At 37.7% G+C, this 22,661-nt stretch overlaps 1 protein-coding gene across 2 annotated transcripts in view; it reads left to right on the plus strand.

Moving 5' to 3' along the window:
- Positions 1-22,661, plus strand: part of MID1 (midline 1) — a 241,068-nt gene that overhangs the window by 57,396 nt on the left and 161,011 nt on the right. The gene's annotated exons all lie outside the window — the stretch shown is intronic.

Below are 22,661 nucleotides of genomic sequence, written 5' to 3' on the forward strand. Positions count from 1 at the left end.
GATACTACATCCTATAAATCTCTTCTCTAACTTATGATTATTTCTATTCATTCTACAAAAAGATCAGCAATAAAAGGAAAACAGCAATGAACAGCTTTTTTATGTACTTTCCTGACTAATGCTGTATAAATAATTTCTGAAAGATATGGTTAACTTCCCTGGTGGGAAAATAAAAACACTAAATAATTCTAAAGAGTAAAAACAACTTTACCCACCAATTTATTTCTTAAGATACCAATAATAAAGCTGGTAGCTTCATGATTACTTTCTTTAAATAGTTCAAATGGAACAAGAACAAGAACAACTAAAAATCAAGGAATATCTGGAAGATACAGACTTTGTAGGGTAATCTTCTCTTATATATATCTTTCATTTATAGACTCAAAAGCTTATGATACTCCTCCACAGCATAGCTGGGTATCCCATAAAGCTTAATGGCTTTTTCTTAACAAGTTTCCTCTTTTGAGGGAACAAAAAATCCACCATAAGGACAGGTAAGGAAAGACCAGCGAGATCAGGATCACCCAAGGTCACGGTGGAAGCACACAATAGCAATAGAGGTGAAGTGCAAACTTCAAAATGTGTATTCATACCTGGTCCTCTTTCCACAATATCCTTTTTACTGCTACACACTGCTTTTATTTGTAAGGAGCATCATGCTGTGTGATTTAGTTTTCTGTTAATGGCAAGGCACCCACAATTATGTCTGTTTTTCCAATGCTCTTTGAAAATGAGTTCATAAGTACCCCAAATGTCTCTGGTGAACCATTCTTGTTGTCACAGTTACTATTCAAATTACAGAAACACACAGACAAGGAGATTTGCCTGTGTGAATGGATCCCCACGATGGCAGGTGACCTCTGTCTGTCAGATGCATGGGGCTGGTTCACTGCGTGACCCAGCATAAGCAGGGCTGACTTGCAGCCCCTGAGCACAATGTGTGGGGTGTGGGGTCACCCTGCAGCTCCCCTGCCCTCTGCTCCCAGGCCACAGGACTGACCTCTTCCCTCAGGGAGCAAGACCCCTGCCAGCCCAGCTGAAATGGGCTCAGCAGAATCCCAGCCTGAGTGCAAGGCTCAGAACATGGCGGTAATAGGAGAAAGCATTTGTCTTTGGGGGCACTGCTCCTGCCAAAGAGTATATTCACCCCCATTCTTATTTAAATAAGGTGCATATTCAAGACTTCGCTTACTCTAAAAGCTCTGTGGATTCTCGAGGAGAGTAAAATAGAAAAATGCTGGCAAGCTTTCCTAACAATTAAAAAAAATATAAAGGGATTTTTTTTCAGTGATTTCTAGTGTAATTTCTGTGATATGAATGCACATATATATATATATGTATATGTGCATATGTACATGTAGTAAGTCCATGTGTGCAGCAGAATAAAATAATATGTTCCTAGAGTTCATCATCATCAGAAAAAAACCCCAGGGATGTCTGAATTATTTAGTAAAGGTTATCCATGGAACTGGGAAGTTTCATGTGTGATTAACCTAGATTCCTTCAAGTACCCTTGTTTAATTCAGGACTCATTGTTTGAATGAGAGATGCCACATCTTGTTGTTGAGTTAGTGCCAGCAAAAGGTTACTGTGTGGATTGAAATGGCATACAACTGAAGACCAATGCATTTTGCATATTTTATGTAAAAGTTGCTTCAAGCACTTTCAATATTGTTTCCTTTACTTCATCACATGGAAAACAAATCGAATCGCTGCATTATAGGAAAATCAGACATTCCCAGGATACAATACGTACAGTGTTGCTACTTCTTACTGTTCTAGTGTCTGTGATACTTAACAGTTCAAACTGAATTGCACTCAGAGGAGATTTACAGTCTGAGGATTACATTCATTTGTCCTCCACATCCTTGAGTAAGAGAAGGTGGGGAAGACAGACTGGAAGACCTTGAAATCTGGTACTTTCCAGATATGAAGGTTTCCATCCAGCAGGTTACTTCTTGGAGTTACTGTGTTTTAGAGAATCTCTGTGTAGCTTTTCCAAGATCATCTTCAATTTCCACTCACATGCAGAGACCTGAGAGAATATGGAGTTTTCTTGAAGAATTGATTATTTATTTAAAAATTAAAGCTGTCCTTTTTATTTTTCATGACAGCTGTAATAGTTTAAACTCTACAAAAAAGCTGGTATGTAGGACAAAAGGGATTTCTTACCACAGGATTAGGGTTGATTTTATATCCCCCTTTCCATTAATCTAAGGTGCCTCAGAGAACTGTGTATATGTCAGACTACATTTTATTGTAGACGTTAATCACTGCAAGGGATGATCTAGCTGGTAGAATTTTTGTTCAAATTAATAAACACTCTTGGTAGTTACATAAACATTTACCATAGTTAATGAAAAGTGTGCTAGTGCAGGTGGTGAGTATACCACAATAAAATTTTAGCAGTCAAGAGGTTGTTTATTGTACTTGGTCACATACTCTTTTGCACTCACATGTATTGAGACTGAAATGGAACAAATGACGAACCAAGAATAAAGCCTCTTAAAATGGGAAATAAATTAAAGGAAAATATTTTAACCACTGTGCCTTTTTTTTTACAGTTGTAAAACAATGCATTATTAATTGAGAGGAATTAATACTATTTCTCCAAGCACACTATCCATGATTTTTATTTTTCTTTTACGTGATAAATGCTATTGCCATAAAAACAATGGAAAGCAAGAACTCGTGACAACTCATTTTAGGTCTGGTAGGCTTGAACGTAAGCTGAGCTGCCCAGAGAGAGTTGGTGAAAGAGTTTACTTGCTGTAATTGTAATAAAGGAAATTTAAAAACCACAATCTGTTTCAAGTCAAAAATGAATAACTGAATATTGTCTTAAACATTTTTTCTCCCCTCTTCTTGGCATGTTTATGTTCTTTAGGCAAGTGGCGTTATTGGACTTAGGATACAGTTGCTTTTTCTTTTAGATAAGCAAACCTGTGCTTCTGCACCTTTCAATCCAGTAATTCTAAGTTTGTAGTATCAGAACCTTGGCTTTTCAGTGTAAGAAAAAATAAAAAAGTAAAAGCTAAAAATAGATCCAATAAGTAGAGACTAGTAGATCCACAAGTAGAGATCAAATCACATACATTATTTTTATCTGGTGTTAGACTTCATACATGCCTAATGAATTTGAAAAAATATTAATCATATCAGTTGTTTTGTGCAATGTATCCTCATTGTTATTCTCTAGCTCATATTTATTCCAGAAAGGTGGCCCTTCCCTGACTGCCATGCTATTTTATCTATTAAAATATTATAAAAGCATAAAAAAGATTGTTTTTGAAAACAATTTCTGTAGAGAAGTGTGAGGTGTTTAACTGGAAAACTCAGATTAATGCCATTACTATTATTATTACATCATTTTAATAGGTTTTTTGTGTCTGCAAAATATGGATTTCTGGATTTCGGTTTCCATGTGTCTCACATACATAATAGGGAGATTTTTTTATAGTTCTCTTTCTTTCTTTCTCGACTTTCTGTCTGAAGCATCCGTGCTCACGGCGGTGCTCACAGCTTTACACGGTTTAGCCATAGGAGGGAGCCTCTCCTCTTCCAAAGTTAAGGCGGGGAGCTGCAAGCCTGGGCCTTGGCAGGTACCTTCCTGGCGATTGCATTTGGAAGTGTAAACGCTTCCTTTATTCCTATGAAGCTGATCCACTGCAGTTTCACAGGCAGGTCCATTTACACGGGACTCAATTCTGCTGGTTCCACAAACAGCTATGCAGAAACTATCAAACCTGCTCCCAGTGGATTTTAGAAGTGCAAGATCATATTTGTACGTAAGTGGGATTCAGGTTTGTTTGAAAATAGCTGGGTCACATAAGTATCTGCCAGCATCACTGCATCATCCAGCTGGTACAAGAAATAATGTTGTTTGCCTGGTGCTGCAGAGGTTGTACTCTGGCCTTTTTCATGACATATTTCTCTTCACTGCAGACAATAAACTTTGGACAGTCAGTGTTTTGTTTGTTGTCCATTAATTGAAGTTAGGTTTGACCTTAGCACTAAGGTTCTGCAGTTCATAACAAAATTTATGCTTTAGTGGAGTTCCTTTAGGTGGAAGGAAACATATGGCTGGGTATAATAAAATTTCTGACTACTTTGATTATGTTGAATTGGACCAGGAAGCTGCTATAAGAGAAAGAGAAATTAGTCAGTCAAATTAAAAACCACAGAATAAATGCAGAAGGGAAATACATCGTTAGAGAGGAAAAACAGAATGGTTAGAGAAGCCTGAGCAAAAGAATAACATAAAATGTTATATGAGCTTAAAACCCAAATTAAATTAAAGGCAATTCGACTGCATAAATCTGTATGTGAGATGTAAAGGTAGGTGCCCTTGAAGTTTATATGCGTCAAAAATCATTTCCAGGGTTACTTGTGCTTGATGATTCAGCTTGAGGCTCCCTTTTGCAATGGTCAGAGGTTTCCCTTATATTTGACCATCAGGTATGCCATCCTCTTCCTCATCATACAGGTCTGAGCTGGGGCACTGAGGGTGAAATGGCCTCTGAAAGAGGGATGGAGATTGCTGCTGAGATGTTACAGAAACAGAGCACTTGCAGTACCTGGAATGAGGGCTCCCAGTGTACTCAAACAGGAAAGTGGGTTCTCCAGCCTTGCAAAGCTGCCTTTTCTGAAGTTTCTACCCTTCTTATTTCAGTTCTAGGCCATATTATTGCTTTCTGAATCTTCTGCCATTCAATATATACTCATAAATCTGTCCTGGATTGTAACAGGTTTATCTTACATTATATTGCAGAAATAAAAAAACCCGAAGAATATCCCACATTTTCTCACAGCAAGAGACATGCATGGTATTAACTCAGGCATTTCTCACACCTAATATTCTACTTCTTTTCTTGCATACATTATTGGATAATGTCCAGATAAAGTCATATGTTATTTTTTTTCTTGTCATATGAATATGATGATAATTCCTGGGAGGAATCTTTAATGAGGGAGTAAATCTGCAACAGTACTTATGTTCCAGCTCAGTACAACAAATTCTTGTTGGTATAAGTAGATTTCTTGTGTAGACTCTGATTAACTGTAAGACATTGATGATGCTTGTGTTTGCAGGCCAGTTTCCCATAAGCTATTTATACCATATGTCAGTACCCCACTTTATTCCTTACTCCTCCTCCCCTTTCCCAAATATACCCTAGTTAACTCTATTAATTTCTCTTTGTTTTGGAAAAATGGGCAAGAATACCACTATGTAAATCATTGTGTATATGTTTTCACTGTAGTAATATCCAAAAGTTGGAATTCCAGCTGTGCTGCAAACCTCTGAACTACAGGGAAAATACATGTGTCTCCTCCAAAAGACTTAACAGTCTGAGGCTCCAAGCCTAAGAATTTTTTAGCAGATGTTTGTCTTTAAATGCTAAAGGGGTTACAGAAGTCTTGGTGGTTGGGCTTTTTAAAGGCCTTCCAGTCTTCTCAATGCCTGTGTCTGCAGCACAGTTGTGATGACAATATCTGGTCTTTAAAAAATACCAGGGAATGTCCATAGTATGGATGTCTCTGGACCCCATGCTGCCTACACATCCCTAGATTGCTGCAGAAGGCTGTAGAAAATAGGTTGGATTATAGGAATTTTTCCAGGCTGCACAAAAGGTGTACCCCACTCTCCAAAATTATAATGTTGGCATATCTTTGACCAGCATGTCATATCTGCCAAAGCTTCTGAAAAGGCACTAAAAAATGTGTTTTCTTGCCAAATTCATAGAGAACCTCTATTTTGCTCCTTGTGTCTTATTACTGAAAGAGGAATGAAGATTTAGTTGTGAAAGCCCCAGGCTGTTCTTTTACTTTGCTGTTTTAATTCTGCTCTTCTATCTAACTTTGGGAAGACTGACATATTTACTGAAGTTTGCAGGCTGATGCACCAGCGTTGGCTGATGTGCTTTGAAGTTCCAAGCTAGGCATCCAAGCTTCACACATACATTCCTAATGTAAACCCAGCTGTGCTGCTGAATCCTCGCTTTCATCCAACTCTGAAACAGAAGTGGAGAGTGGGTTTGGACTGAACACATGGAGATCAAACCCTGAAAAATGCTATTAGATAATCCTTGACAAAGTGAAACATTGACTTCACTAACATTCTTGGTCAAGTGACTCTAATCGTCTGAAGTTTTTAATTTCTCTCCCTTTTTATCCATGATTTTTCACTGTGTTCTCCCCTCACTGCTAGCCTTTCCTTGTTTCTTGCTGGGTCATTCCTCATCCAGTTTGCAGAGTTGCCACCCTACTGCTTTCTCAGAAGAAAAATCCAGTCAAGTAAGTAAAGAGTATACCTGAAATTAGACATACATATGTTATATGACCACAGATCATTAAACAACCTTACCATTGAATAAGTAAACTTTTAAAATTAATTGACTGTGTTAAGGAGCCCATTAAAAATTGTACTCTTTTAGCATCTACTGACATGGAACTCATGTTTCTTAATCAAACACTTAAAATTCAGACGGTGTAATTTAAAATGTGTATATAAAGATACACATATCTGTTTATAAAGATATGTTTATGAAGATATGCCATCTCCAGATGATCTAGATGATCGTTAAGGTCCCTTCCAACCCAAGTCTTTCTATGATTCCATTTTCTACAGTGCCTTTAAGAATTACTGGGAGTTTAGAGTAAAAAAAAAAAAATCAAAGAGCTGCAGTAGATTTCACCAATCAGTCACACCAGTGAGTCTCAAAGAGCTTAGGAATCTTTAGTTTTGCTGAAATCTTTTCCAGTGCAATTGCCTGCACCACTCTGCTTGTAGAAAAGATTCTTTGAACTGCTCTTATGACTGTTATTAAACATGTATGACTGTTATCCAAATGAAAACCTTATCCAAGAGACTTATGCTTTTTTGTTAATCCTAGAAACATGGGAAAGAGTAAATGTTTTGCATAAAAAGATGGTTTGGACAGATTACACAGATAAGAGGTCATAATTGTGAGGAAGCAAAGGAAAACTTACGGAGCCAAGTGTGCAAACCTGCTGCTATTTCCTAAAGCTCAAACTGCCTTCAGATATTTATCATGAGTCTGAAAGTTACATTCTGCTGTAAAACTGAGAAAAATTAGCTCTTCCAAAATTTTAGTGCCTGTTGCTTTTGTCCTATTGTGAATTTTTTGTTCCTCTATGCAAGCTTCCAAGTACAAAGGTGGCTGCATTTTTCATGCTTCATTCTTCCTTTTGATCAGTAGAGCTCATCTCATTTGTGCATAGCAGAGTTAACCACCTGCTGGATGGCATAAACTTTTTTATTTAGAGGTAATGTATTTATATCAAGTGGTCTGTGAAGAGGCCTTATTGTTCCTAAAATGTTTAAGGTACTTCCTTCTTTACAATGAGAATGCTCTCAGATTGTTAGGGAGGAAGGAAGCAGTGGTGGCACTTTAGAAGCTGTAATTGGTGTATAAATGCTTCACAAGTACATCTTTTAAAACTTCTTTTTAAAGGGTGAAATTTATACCACGTGACTTTCACCATGCTAGAGTCCCCCTAAGTCCCAGAATGGGGTCACCTAAGCCAAGAGTGTAATTCTAAGGTGGTTACTAGGAAAGAAAAACCAAACTATAAATTGGACTTGAATTGATGAAACTCGATGATTGCTGATATTCCCCTGTATATATCTGTCAGATTTTGGGGTTTTTGAATATCAATCAATTTCTGTCTTTTGTTTGATTATCTTTCAGCATCATAAGTTGGGTACTGCCTCACAGATATTCTAGAGAAATAAAAATAATTGTAAATAAGGAAGCACTTAAATACTGTTATCTGAAACAAAAGTGCATCGTTTTGAAAAGACAGTACAATTTTTTGGAAAAATGAACAGGAGGCCATATTTTTTGACAGAACTGTGAATATCAAATCCCAAACTAGAAACAATAGTAAGATGATTTGTGTGATAACAAATACAGACCATATTAAGCTTTATCTCAAACATGAGTGCACTAGTCCCTGTTTTCAGAAATCATCTTCTAAAGCATGAGGATCACTGAAGTTGAGGTGAACTACTCTGGAACAGCAGAGATTTGCTTTCTACCAAAGACTTCCTTGAGGCAGGTCATTTGGCCCCAGTATTCACCTGTAAAATCAGAGATCTGACACCCTCCAGTATTCATGATGAACCCATCTGATTAGATGAACAATCAGAAACAAAGACCAAAATATATTACCAACCTGTGCTCCTCTCTAAGGAAATTAGAGGCCAACTACAGGCTTTAGGATGTTTGTTAATCATCTCAAGCCAGTGAAGGTGGAGCCTTATGTTTCAGAGTTCATTCGCCATCTTCCTTTTTCATGGAAAGGCAATTTCTTCATGAAGAGTTCTGTGAAATCCGGCAGGATTTTTATGTTAAATATGTTACTCTCTTAAAAAGATTTCTGAATTCATCTTAGCTGAGAATCTGCATTCAAATACTGAATTTGCAGACACTAGTTTTAAGGTATATGAATCCTCTGATATTTTATGGTGTCTTTTAGGTAATAAAAAAATTACATCAAATGGCAATTGTTTGCCTCAGATTACTGCAGTGGGACCTCTGTCCAGAAAAGAATTGTTCAAGATTCGTGGTTCAATGACTGAATTAGCACAGTTAAGAGATAATTCACAAAAGTCACAGACCAAGTGTTCTTTGGTCATAAATGCAGCAAACCAAATTCTTTCTTTCCTTCCTTCTTTCCTTTGTTCTCTAATGATATTGCTATTTTCTTAAACTAAAATATGTCTGAAATAAACATTTTGGATTAATTCCTCCTCTTGAAGCCTTTTTTTTTCTGCCCTTAGACTCAAGGGCAGAAAGAAAAAGTGGAAAGGGCTTTTCCAAGAAAAGTGGAAAGGGCTTCCCTTAAATTCACATTTTTGAGGTAGGAAAATCTGTTCCAGGCATTTATTGCACGTTTGGTTCACTGCTAAAATGGCTCTGTATGGTGGGAGATTCTCCTCTGCTCCTGTCCCCTCCTTCAGCTAAGCAATAATGGGGAGAGAGGGCTATGAAGTCACAACCCACATTGTGAAAAGAGATCGCATCCATCAAACTGTCACCTTGGTTTTCTCTCCAGGGTCACAGAGGAACAAAGTCAGCTTGTGTCAGGTTGAAAAAGCATTGGTAAGTGTTAGTGTGTGTGAAGCTGGTGGCTTGAAGTCTATTTATTTTGTTTGAAAGGCTCAAACAGCATGCTGCCAAGCAGAGGAACAAGCAGGAGGAAGTCTCCTTATAAATTATTACTGGAAGGCTCACAGCCAACCTTTAAGATGTGAAATTATGCCATCTGCTTTTCTAGGTCTTTGATTTACTTTGTAGCAGCTGCTTGTTTCTGAGTTTTTTTGCATTTTGTGGAGAAGTAAAACTTGTGCTAAAAACTATTATGACAACAGTGTTTCTTAAAGATTTAATGCATTCTTGAAAAGCAGAGGCTATGAGGCAGGGGAATGTATCTCCTGTTTCCAAGACAATTTGCATTAAAAAATGCTGTCTCTTTTTACATAAACTGGAAATGATGATAGAACCCTTTTCTCATTGTGAAAAATGCAATTGTATGTTCTGATTTTAGCTATCAGAAGCACTTCAGGGAGGCACCAGTGGTTTTTTAATGTGACTCATAATGTTATTGATTTTGTGTCTGTTGGGGTCTCTTTTCTTATAATTTTGTTATTGATTTTCTGGGAGAACATCTTTGTTGGAGTTTTTTTTTGCTGTTTGAAATATTTAAGACGTACTTGGGTGTTCTTTGTGAAAAAGAAACATCCAAGGCCCAGGAAGAGCTTTAGGAAGTCACGTGGCTAATTAGAAAAGAAGAAAAGCCGAATTAGTTCAGTGCGGGCTGCCTGGGATGCGCGCGGGGGACTCTTGCCAGCACCCAGGGATGTTCTCATCGCAGAGATGAGTGGCTGAGCGGGTGGTGACAGGAGGTGTGTACTTTTCCGTGCCTCGTCCCGCCGTGCCGCCGGTGCCGGGGCTGCTGTGCCCAGGTGGCTGCAGGCTGGCGGGGCTGCCCTCCCCGGGGATGCTGCGCGGGGCTGGGGCTGAGCGCCGGCAGCATCTCTCCCCCACCCCCCGGAGGAGCGCTCCCGCTGGAGTCATTCCGTGCGCGCTGCTTTCTCCTCTGCGAGGATTAGGGACTAGGAGAATGGCTTTGTGAGCAAGCTCGGAGAGTGGGAGCTGAAGAGAGGCTGAACAGAGGGGCCGAAAGACTTTAGCCTTTCATAGTTCTTTCAGTCAGTTCATTCTGAGAGACCAATTGCATGCGATACGGCAGCTGGGGGTTTTGTTTTCCTTTCAGCTGTGTACTGTAGGAGAAGCTGGTAAGGTTATTTTTTTTTTCCTTGTTCTACTGTTCCATGATGCTATTGTGATTGCTTTATCGAAGGCACTGTTTGGTGAGGAAGGGAAGTTGGTTAATGATGCTGAGGGTCCCTGCATTGTCTCTGCTTTGTGCAGCTGCAGTTTGGGAGAGGCACTGTTTACAGTACAGGGGGTGGTTTCCGCTGAACAACTTTGCTGTTATTTTTCCAAAGTTGTTTAAACCTTTCTTTTGGCAAAGCCAGGAAAATAAGCAAATAAACAGACTTGGCTGTTTGGAAAGGGGTAAATTTATAGAGGCTGCAATTTGTTGAAAAATCTGTTCTGCCTAATTCTTAGTTTCAGATGTCCTTGCTTTGATGTTATCAGATTTGTGACTTTGCTGAATCAACTCCAAAATCGGGTTTTATTTGAGAACCTTTCTTCACAAATCTTTTCATGTTTTCAGGAGGGCCAAGATAAATTGATAGCCAAAGAAAACAAAACAAAAATGTATCTGTGGAAGGTGAAAATATTTGAGGAAAGGAAAAATCCTAGGGGAATTCGGGAATTAAAAAATAAATGAAGAAGCATTAATTCTTGGCAGTAATTTTTAGCAGAATGCTTCCATCAGTGTAATGGGAAGCATGTGGTTAGGCAGAGAGTAGAAATACTCTTTCAGAAGATCCAAGATGCACAGGTGCATATACTGTCTAACTGCACCTTTCCAAAGGAAAAGGTATCATATTTATTGTCTTTAAGGAAAAAAAAAAAAAAGTTAAACCAGGAGATCCTGGCTATCCTGTCCCTTTTGTTATTTCTGGAATAATGACTTGTGTTGGTCAGAATCTTTTATTTCCTTTCATATTATCGTGGGAAAGTTTTGCTTGAATTGTCCAGACATACGTGAGCTCAGCTTGGGGTGTACCAATGCTCTTCCACAGGCAGGCTCTGAAATCCTGCCTGTGACTCAGACCCATTGTAAAGACCATAATTACCAACAAAAGTTTCTTTTGTGGCTATTCAAAAATCACAAACAAGGTAAGGGGGAATGATTGACAACAGTTACACTACTGATTGACAGAGAACCAAAAACTTGGTCTGTGACTTACTATGTTAGTTTTTCAAGAAGTGTTGACCTTTTTCACTATTATTCTGTTCTTCCTGATGGACTGTTCCCAACTCCTCTATTGAGGCTAGAATGTCTATCTAAAATGTGTCTTTGTAATTACTGCCTACAGTCTGTATGTCTCTTTACAATCATATGCTTATTTGTTGATGCCGAAACAAAATTGAGAGATGCATTGCAATCAGACCTCCATGAAAGAATGTGTATCTTTTATGTGCCTCACATGCTTAGCTATTGATTTCAGCTACGGATTTCACTCCGATGAAGTAATGAAGCACCACATCCAAATCCTGCAGATTTATACTCACAGTTCTAGCTGTTAATAATGGAAGGCCCAAGGATATCAATGTGGTTACTCATGTGAGTGAAGATTTGGAGACTCATTTCCCATTCATGAATGAAATGGTTTGGGAAATGCACAGTTACTATGGTTCTCTTTTGGCTTAAAAACAAAAATCTCCACAAAAACAACCACTAATGAGATCTGTTAGAGGGGCTCAAGGATAGAAAAATTCAGTGATTTAATATAAGAATGCAGTATTAATATGAGGATGTGACAGGATTCTTTTAGGAGTTATAATAAAAATGTTCCCTCTCTTCACCTTATTAACAGCTTTAGAAGCAGGGGAAACTTTAATTAATCTCTTTGTGTTGCACCACTAGATATGGCCATGACTCTTGAAATACCACCACTGCTATGAGGTACTCCTTATTTAAAAATAAAAGTTAATTTAGGGTGGTGTTTATCAAGTATTTGTACCTAATCTTAGTGATAAGTATCACTCCTAGCAAATGATAATGAACTGATATTTCTGATTAGGCTTCTCCTGGTTGTATGTAGGCAAAGGTAACAGTATCTCCAGGGTGCAATGTTTATTTCACATCCTTGGTTTCACTGCAAGCAAACAAGAAGCAGGATGCGTCCTCTGTAATTGATACACAGTTAAGAATCCTCAGTTCTCTAAAAGAGAAATTACTCTGGTTCAGTGTTTCTAAGCTGTTCAACATCATCCTGTAGTTTACAGAGATAAAAGAGAGGTATTTGCTGCTACTTTTTTCCTAGTTTTCATGAATTCTAAATTTCCAATTTGTATTTTGGAGGAAAAATAGGCATCTTACTTAACAGAACTTACAACTGATTTTATAGGTCTGGATAGTAAAGGAACTGTACTAAAATTCTTTTGCCAAAGAGTCCTGAAATTACCTGTCTGAAACAGAGAAATGGCTATCCCATCAAATTTTAAAAAGCAGGGATACATGGACTTTTATACAGCCATTATTGTTGATCACCACCAACCTCACATTTATGCATAAAGAAGTAAATCTTGGCTATAAATGTCTTTTATTAAGCTAAAGCAGAAAAAAAATCCAAAGACAGAGGGAAATACATAAGTAAACATAACATCCACTGATAAAATCAGAGCACTCTAAACATGTTCCAGCAGTCATTACCTATCCACTGTTTGTCACAACTGAGAGGTTTATGCAGATCAAAACAGTGATATTGTGTCTCAAAACACATAAACAGTTCTGTAAAAGAAATTGTGAAGGTGGAGTTGGCACACTGGTGCTGTGCTGGAGTTTGTGATTTTTTGGTGAGTTTTTTCACATTTCTTGGTCCAAATGTCACATAAACACCATGTAGGGCAAAAAAACCCCAACAAACCCCAACAAGAAAACAGAGTGTGTTTTCTATATTATTTATATACATATATATATATCTAAACACTAATGAGCATTTATTAAAATGTACTTGTCACACTGCAGATTTTTTCCCAGCCGATTTTGTTAATATTCTTTTACTTGTACTCTTGCTTGCACCACTGTAAGATCTGTTGTTTGAATAGATCTGAAAAGACTCGTGCACACATCAAACATCTTCCATGCTAATGAAACACTTTCTATGTTTGTTATTGGACAGAGGATTCACACTTAGAGCTGAAGCTGCCCATCTTCCTAGGAATTACTACCTGAAGTGAATGTCATTAAATCAGGCTAAGCATACTTCAAAAGAATTTTACTTGTCATGTTCTTAACAGGAGGAGAACACACCTGGGCTCTCCTGGGAAGCTGCCATGTTGCAAACAGTAAGCAGCAGGAGGTCCAGTCTGGTGGGAAAGGATAGGAATCAGCAAGCACAGATCCCACTTGACTGCCTGACAAAACAAGAGATTTTGAATGCTGCTTAAAAATCATAATTTATCATTTTTTTAAATGCTGTGAAAGTAGTAAGATACCAGTTCAGTATTTTTTTACTCATGAAGTAATAAAATATAGAACAGGTGAAGTATTTTTGTCATATATATTTCAATGATACTTGTAGTTTCTAGATATGTCTCTGTAACTTTCAAAACTTTGTGATGAAAGTCTGCAGGATTGCTGGTGCACCATTCTGTTATGCACATCCTCCAGAACCTTAGAATCACAGTGTGTTCCATATCCTGGGATTTTCTTGTTTTTAAATACATTGTAAACAGGCTGATACTGAATTGCTCAGTAGGAGATCATCTGCAGGATGGTTTGAATGTCTGATCTGTGGCAGATTGTAATGATACATGCCTAAGGTTTGAAGAGTTCACACACATCCCACTCTCTTACTGGGGTGTGCTTCAGTAACATATGGCCATGTCCCTTCATCTTTGAAAAGTTGTAACATTTACAAGCATGTTGTATCTCCTGGCTGGATGTAAGTAATCTTCATCTTTGAAATCTCATTTCTTTCTAGAAAAGTAGTTTTCATTTTCTGTGATAAACTTCCAGGTTTTAAGAGATTGACTTTTGGTCTATTAAAAGTTAAAATTCAGCCCACAGGGTATGGCAGACTGGGCAGTATGCTGTCTGTCATTGCTGATGCACAGTGAAATTATAGAGATATGTGGTCTTATCCAATTAAAACTGACTGAAATTTTAATGATCTTTTGGCTGACACTTTGGGAAAGACCACCAAGGATTTCCTAAGGGGAAAGAACTTTTAGCTTCCAACAGTACCTGAGTCTGTCCAAGCCTAGTACAATATTAGCTGACATCTATGGAGATTTGTAAGATCTTTTGAAATATTCTGGATTGCATACAGACAGAAAAGAGAAAAGAGAAATGTATTATTTTTACTTCCATGAATAGGAGTATCATAGTTCAGTGCTAAACAAAGGAAGCTAATGGTCAACCTGTCAGTCAAAACTCATCTACATTACAAAAATGCAGTTGTTGTTTTTTTTTTTTCTTGTGTTAGTCCTTCTTACCCAGTGCAAACCCAGTGTAGAACTGGTGTAAGAACTGAGACTTTGGGACTTCAAGGACTTTCAGAGGATTCTCAGGATGCAGATGAAGGAACTATGAATTTTGACTGCCTCTGCACCTCTCTTAAATACTACACTTTCCACTGTGTGCTACTCCATTTTATGACTATTTCTGTACTCAACACCTTTTGCTCTCTAAGTCAATAAATTGCCCAGAAAGTGTTTTGAAATGTCAGTAGATGCTGAGAGAACAATAAGAGTGAAAGCTGGGAGAACGTGCAAAACAACCTAGTTGGCATTCAGCTCTAGCTTAAGATCCTAAAAACTCGGCAGCTGTGCATGAATATCTACATGTGATTCAGCTCAAGTGACAGCTGACACCTGAAGTACAATTCTCTTGCCCACAAATGGGGGTCCAGTGCCACTAGAGATGCATTAAGGTACATCAGACACCCACATGGGACTGAGAGGTGACACAGGACATTGTGACACATTGTCTGTCTGGAGAAGTAGCTCTGCCAGGGGCTCTGAAATGAGGCCCCCATGTACAGACCCCTCAACAGGGAGCACAGCTCAGCAGCTCTTCTCATTCTACTGCTCATGTGGACTTGATCATCACTGGCTATAGTGCCAGTTTTCACACTTAGCCTGTCTGCAGCCAGCTACCCATAATTTGAATAACTGCTGATTTTAAATACATGTTTTTATTACATCACTATTATTGAAGCAAAAGAGTTATTTATGGACTAACATTAAAGTATTCCCATTCATTATGGTAATAGGAGGAAAAAGGAAAGCAGGAAGGAAGGAGGAAATTGTATTTGTCCTATCTTCTGAAGGCACTTACTTTGCTTAAATTAGGACTCTCACTGACTTTGTAAACAATTGAGACCTACACAGACCTTATCTCAATTATTTAAATTCTGTATAAACCCCTAGCCAAGGGGAGACAGTCTCCTCGTACTGATTCTTGTGGCCTGGGTAAGATGCTGAGCTGGTAACATCTAGGAGTAGTTGAACAGAAAACATCAGGCATGACCATTATATCTTAGGCCATCTGAATATTACTCTTTCCTAAGGTTATTCTAAGTTCTGTTAATATATGTTCAGACTAAAAGAGATTGAAACAGCAGTTCTTTTCAAGATATTTATCATAATATTCTACTAATCTAATTTGGCATAACTTCTCCCTTAAATGGTTGGAACTGACTTCTAAATGTACCTCTCTTGGTCATCTCTATGGGACATCACCTCTGATAAGTTAATCTGAGGAAAGAAATGCTTTCCTTTTGTTATGTATCATTCACATGAATTCTTTTTGCTGACACATCTTTAAACTTTCCCATTGTTATGCATATCTATAATGTTTGTCTAATGTATCCATGTGTATTTTGAAATACATTTGCACTCTACCTCACAATTCCTTTGTTTTCAGAAAATTATTTCCCCAACTGAAAACATAAATTACAACTCCAGTTATTGTCTGTTTTGGGGACCATAGCTAGAGTTCAGATGGTAGGGCAATTGTGGAAGTCTTTACCAATTTACATATTAATGAAGCATAGTTTGATGGACCTTGATTAACACAAGCTCAGTCAACATCTTAATTAGCCAGAAGCACCTCATGTGGTATTGGTGTCTGTCTTCCAACCCCCGAGATTTTTTGCCAAGCAAGTACAGGTTCCTCAATAGCTGTTTTCCATAGCATTGTTAAAGCTAAGACCTTAATAATTGCTCTAATGAGGGAAGTTAGTTAAAAACTGTTTAGCCATGTGTAGAACACCTGAGGTAGCAAAGCATCTTCATTAGAGGGCAGATCCCAGCCAATTTGTAACCTGGATCAGGTATGATGTTAAATAACACATTTGTGCCAAAGTCACGTTGAGCACAGAATATGTTTTTTAAGAACTGTGGATGTTTTTATCTGATTGATTAATTCCACATGTATGCAGCCCCAGGAATCTCTCCACAGGAGCCCACATGGAATTGGGATAAGCACAATTTAACTATGCCTTTGTAGTTGAGTAACCTGCTGGGCAGGACTTCATCTCTGGTAACAATGTCTCTCCTGATATTTTGTTTAAAGGCTTGCTAGTCTGCAGCTAATTTATTTTACAAGTAAAAATCAACTTTCTCCATACAGATATGTTTTAAAATTCCTTGAATGCTATCAAATATTGTTTTCAAAAGCTAGCCTGGCTGAGGACTAACTCCCAGTGGGACAAGGAAATGTTTAGAATTGTTCCCCATTTGATTCCTTGCTGTACATCTTTCACTGCCGCAAAATATACACAATAATATGTAGATGGAAATGCTAGGTGTATATTTATTTTTATTTTTAAAAGGAAAATTTTGTTATGAAATGTTTGATTTTAGTTGAGAAAGGGTTTATTTTATTGAATGAAACCAGAAAATTATCTCCCTTATTATATGTTTCCGCTATCACTAGTATGCAGAATAAAAGTGCAAATAGCATGTACACTGTGTAATTTCTGTCCTTGCTTTCCTGGTAGCTGGTGTAAGAGCTGCTGGTGGTGACAGAGAAAAACATCTGTTGTGTTGTGTGGAACTGGCATCTGAGCAAAACAGGGAGCAGTTTATGACCTTATATTTTCTATTGTCGTCAGGCACAACATTGTGATTTTCTGCTTGGTTTCTGGGAAAAAGAGATAAGAACTATCTTTGAAACCAGTACCAGTCCCTGCGTGAGTGTTGGGTTCTATCCTGGCCTTCCACCCAAAGGGACTCATATCACAGCCTCCCATTTAGAAAGTCTTCCCTTACTGCAGAAAGGCAGGAAAGTTTCCCCAAGATCAAAACCACTTACAAATTACAGATATCTCTTGCCAAAATGGAGAGAATTTATTAGTGGAAAAGATCCAGGAAGCTTCCTTGGTCTATTTGCCTGCCAATGTCTTGTTATTTCTTATATCCTCTCAAAGGCTGCATTATATGCAATCCATTCCTGTAGGTTTCAGTGACAGTCTGGACTCTTACCTAGAGGTTTATTTTCTTGGTATTAAATATTCACTTCATGCTTATGTTTATAGTACAAACCATCCTGCTCCCTTCAACTCAGGTCACTAAACAAAAGAAGTACTCTGTACATAATTATAAAAACATTTTAGTTGCATTTCTAAATATACTGTAAGTTTCAGATGAATGGTGAGAATTTGTATAGAATCCTTTTGTGAAAAGCAAATCTATAAGGCTATTGAAACCCTAATGTCTACGATCATAAAATAAAAATTTCATGCCTTGAAATATGGAGTGATAGACACTGCCTTGACATTTGGAACCTGAAATATCTTAGGCTAAAAAAGAGCAATTTTAATCTTTGTGGAGCCAGACATTCAAAAAATTCAGCAGCTATCTGCAGTTGCCATATTGCATTAATGTGGACCTTACCAACATCTCTTAAGTTCAAAGAAATTGATGGGTACAGTCTCTTTAAAGCCTAAACACATCTTGATAGAGCACCCACTGAGGTTACTGCAGTCTACAGATGTGTGGTAACTGCAAATGGCTGTTTGGATGAGTAACATGACTAAAGCTAAAAATCTCAGTTTTTAATGGCTAAAAAACACAAGCGAAAGCATCTTATGAGACCTTTAAACACTGATTCTGGAGATGATTACTGTATCTAGAGTTTCGATTTCTTTTAGCTATGGACAATAGCACCGGAAGCTGTTCCCTCTAAATCTAGAAGGAAACTTTTCTAACAGATGGTTATAACTCCAGCCTTACCTCCTCTTGAACATCAGCAGAGGAAACTGTGCTTGGTCTCTGTTTTATCTTTTTTTAGACTCATATTACTAATATGTTTTATATTACTCTTTGTTACTTCTGATATCCATCCTGCATAACTAATTAAAAATGGATATTTATCTTTGCTAACCTCCATGAATCAAAATGACAGATTGTTTTGTTGTTAATTCTAAAGGATAAGTCGTTTCATACGTGCCTAATGGAGGTTTGTGTCTTTCTGCATTATAGAAGAAGCTCACGTACTTAGATTTAATCCCTAACTTCAATGTTTAAATGTGAGAGAAATCTCTCCTTTAATGACTTAAATTTGGTGTCATTATAATGTTAAAGTCTGCAGAACTATCCTGACATTTAAAGAACATAAAATACCATCCCTACACATATAGACTGCAAACTTTTTTAAAGAGGAAACGCATATAAAATACTTAATCACTCTTCAAAATTAATAGTTAGCAGTAGAAAGTGTATATTAATGTGTAACCTGTTTTTCTCTGGAAAGTTGTAGCATCTATTTTCAACAGTCTTAGAATATTATCTTTTAAGGGTTTCTTGAGTTCTTAGATTAAATACAAAATTCAAGTGAAAGCAATCAAGAAGCAAAGTAAAATATTAAAATGTCATGAAGCCATGTGAGCAGGATTTTTTTTAAGATACTGAGTTTGCGAGTCCTAAGAGTGAACAACTGTTCTCTACAGTAGTATGGTTTTTCCATGTTAATGCTTACAATGAATTTCAAAGAGGAAAAGAGATGAAAATGTTATGTCTCATACACAGAATTCATCATGTTGTTAAATCACCATAATCAGTCATCCTCCAGGAAATATTCAAGTAGTTACACTGTAATTAACTTGCATTTGCGCAGTATTTTTCAGCATAAGGAAATCTGTACAAAGTGCTCCCGTTATACAGAAAAGGAAACAAAGAGGTTCAGTGTTTTGATCTGATTCTGGAATTTGTGAGCCAAGTAGGTCTCTAGTGTTCATGATCAGAGGTCAGGACATCTTTCACATATGCTCTTCTCTCCCCCATGAGAAGAGGTTTTCCCAGAGTCAGTTCCAGGGAGACATATTGGGGCAGCAGGTGGGGATTTATTAACAAGTCACATTTGTTTGAGAACAATTGTAGTCATGAACAATGCAGCCACTGAGCTGTATATACACAGAAAGTAAATATTTATGTGATTGGTGATCTAGCTGGAAAAGTAAAAAATGGGGAAAAATAATTTTATTTTGTTAGATGTCTGACTCTTTATGTTATGCTATTTCTATGTTGTCATCTTTGTATAGAGGTGTAGGCTTGGAAAGGCTAGATATAATTGAAAAAAATTAAAGTTTAGAAGAAAAAAACTAACCAACAAACAAACAAAAATCCCCTGAAATAAACAAAAAACCAAAAATCCACCAAATTCAAAACAAAACAACAAAAGAAATGCTGAGAAAAAGCAGGCAATAAAACCCCAGCCAGCTGTAGCTGATACTGTTCCACATGAAAAATGTGGTGTTAATTCTCTCTATTTTTTTTCTGTAGGAGATCATTAGAGGGCTTTATGGTCTTTCCAGAGCACTACAAAAGACATTCAATATCTTGATGTGTCTCTATGAATTTGAAAGATATGACCTCCATAGGGGATACTACTGTTGGTTTTACAGCATTAATGTTTTCCTTCATTTATTTCTGCAGAATACCTGCACCATCTTTTAAAGTGGGAAGTGCCGGAGGTGACAAATTGAATCTTGAATCTTTGCACCTGATGCCACAAGAACCTATAAATTAGTCATGGACTAGGAAGATACAATCCTAAATATTTCTATTTCTCATAGGAAAAACAACCCTTGGGGTGACTAACAAAGAATAAAAACCTGGACTTGTTAACAAGAAAGCAATTAATTATTTACACACATGTGAGTATTTGCCATTAGCATCTTTAGAATTAGGAATCCTTGTTCTGCTAGATTTACTTCTACCCTTGAGAGTGTAGCTGTTAAGAAAAGGTATTTGCTGACCCTTTTTAATACTGGGAAAAACAAGCAATAGAAAATATGATTCTAAAACAGGGCTATATGTGTCCATTACTTTCAGTCTTTCAAAAGAAACATAGACTAAGCTACCTTATTGCAAAGCTACAATAGTTGGAATCAGTAGTAGTGACTGTACTATCACCCATGTGGTGGTTTATTATTCTAGCACATTCATGGCCAGGATGAAGCAAATAAATTATTGAGTGCTGTGAGTGATTTCATTTTTGTATGTATGTATGTATGTATGTATGTCATTGTTAGAGCAAACAGTAGAGAAAAACCTTGCATCCTCATATGACTCCCCTGGGGAATCTTAATGCCATTCAGCCCGGTGGAGCTTCTATGAGCTTTTTTCCCATTCACTGCCATCCATCTATCCATCATAATGCCCTGAGCAGTTTTCATCCATGAAAGCTCCTTGCAATAGCAATATATAAGCTTTGTAAATAAAATCTGGCATCCCTGAGGGGAACAATATTGACTTCTAGGAATTCTCATATATTTAATCTGTTTTAAGGCCTAAAAAGTATATTTCTGTAATAAAATATTTTAAGACCTTTTTGTCCAGGGAAATTTTTTTTCCATGGCAGGTGACCCACAGGACTGCTGCGGATATGAACATTTAGGAGTTGCAAATGGATGCAGCATGATGCAGGAATTTTTTAAAGATTACTCCAAGGGAAAAAGGCCCCACCCCCATCCTCCTCATCCCCAGTATCTGAGCAGTTTGAAAGCATAAAGGTCCATGTTATCTCTGCAGGCATAGGCAGAAAACTGGCAATGGCTACAGCCAAAGCTGCATGTGTGCATCCAAGTGCAGTATTTTGGTTTTGGAAGTTAACTAGGATATGAGAGAATGGAATAGTGTTTTGTATAGCACTTGTCATACTTGTTATGGCTCAAAGCACCTTACAAGGACATAAATGAGATACTGCTAGCACAGGGAGCATGAAGGAAGGCTGAGAAAGTATTAGGTGCTTAGTAGAAGATCACAAAGCGTTTCAATGAGCAGAGCTTGATTTACTAAAACAAGCAATAGTGGCCAGAAATACTGGGGGTTTTTTTCTGCTTCCTCATTCTCTCTGTATCTTACAGTGCATAATAGATGACACCAAAATTTTGAGAGTTTTTGATCCTCTTAACAATGTTGTCTTCTTCATTTCCCTTAGGCCTTGTCTTCTGAGCATTCAGCAAGACCTGGATTTAGTTTTGAAAAACAAAATGTCTTCTCAGCTTTAGCCTTACAGTATGAAATGCTTTTGTCTAGTGGTGCTGACATCATGCGCAGAGCTATGTAGTAGGATGTTTGCAGTCATTTGGAGAGAAAACCCTCCTAAGCAGCTACTCAAGGTGGGCAGTTTTCTGGTACCTTCTTTAGGCACCTGTGCTGCCTGAGCAGAGACATCTGAGTTGGCTCCATCTCTGCACACTCAGGACTTAGGGGTGTGTGCCTGACCTGAGCTTACAAATCTTGTGGGGAGCTTGAATTCAGAGCCAGTATTGACACATTTAGCTGGAGCATAGCACTGTCTTATGAGTGCTTCCAGTATATTTTACTCCTCCTGTGTCGCTTCTTGCCATGACCTGGGTAAACCTTCACTGTGCTACCCTAATTCAAGTCCCCAGTAAGTTGAACAGCAAGGTACATGGATAAAGCTCCATGGAACAATGAAGACCTGCCGTAAGAACCCAACCACAGAGGAAATTCTGTCCTCTGTAAAGCTTATGGTGAGATTTGGGGTAGTTGAAAGGATGCGAGAGTTGATAAGCCTCTTGAGCCCAAATAAAGTTAATTTTTAAGGCAAAAGGCTCAATCATTGTCTGGAGATAATGTATTTAGCCTGAAATTCCTGACTTAGGAGTTTCAGGCTAAATACAACTGAACAGTTCTTAGAATTTGTGGGTTCTCATAATCTGTTTCTGATGCAACATGATAGTTCCACGTGCCTCTAATTTCCCCTCTAAATCCAATTGTAAGCTTTCTTGCAGTGACTGCATAGTTCTCGTTGTCTACAAGTCTCTCTTCATATTACTGACATCAAGGTCGAATTTATCTGATTATATTTACTTAATTGTTTAATTTGTTAAAACATTTAATAGAAGGCTTCTGGAATTATATACTTAGTATTTTAACTATAAAAATAAGCAACAACATGTGTATCTGTCTGCTTCTGCATTTGAAGTGATAGGATTTGATTTGGGCCAGTGC

The sequence above is a fragment of the Zosterops lateralis genome (assembly GCF_965231275.1).
Source record: "Zosterops lateralis genome assembly, chromosome: 2".
In the NCBI taxonomy this organism is placed as follows: Eukaryota; Metazoa; Chordata; class Aves; order Passeriformes; family Zosteropidae; genus Zosterops; species Zosterops lateralis.